The following is a 319-nucleotide window of genomic DNA, read 5'->3' on the forward strand; positions in this document are numbered from 1 at the left end:
CATAACACATAATAAAAGCAGCAATCAAAATACAATTATACAGTTAAAAATACACATAGCAGTTTCCAACTAGCACCAGTAAAGCAGCAGAAGGGGAGAGCAGGAGCTACATCGGGGCATTAGGGGTATGCCTGCTGAAAAAGATATGTTTTTAGTCCCTTTTTAAATTGGTCAAGGGAGGAGGCCAAGCAGAGCTCGCCGGGAAGCGAGTTCCAGAGCTTAAGGGCCGAGATGGAAAAGGCCCTCTGTGCAGTGGTAGAATATCTAGCTTCTGGAACTCTCAGCAGTTGCTTCCCGGCTGACCTGAGTGTGCGGGGCG

Source organism: Sceloporus undulatus, chromosome 1 (assembly GCF_019175285.1).
Source record: "Sceloporus undulatus isolate JIND9_A2432 ecotype Alabama chromosome 1, SceUnd_v1.1, whole genome shotgun sequence".
In the NCBI taxonomy this organism is placed as follows: domain Eukaryota; kingdom Metazoa; phylum Chordata; class Lepidosauria; order Squamata; family Phrynosomatidae; genus Sceloporus; species Sceloporus undulatus.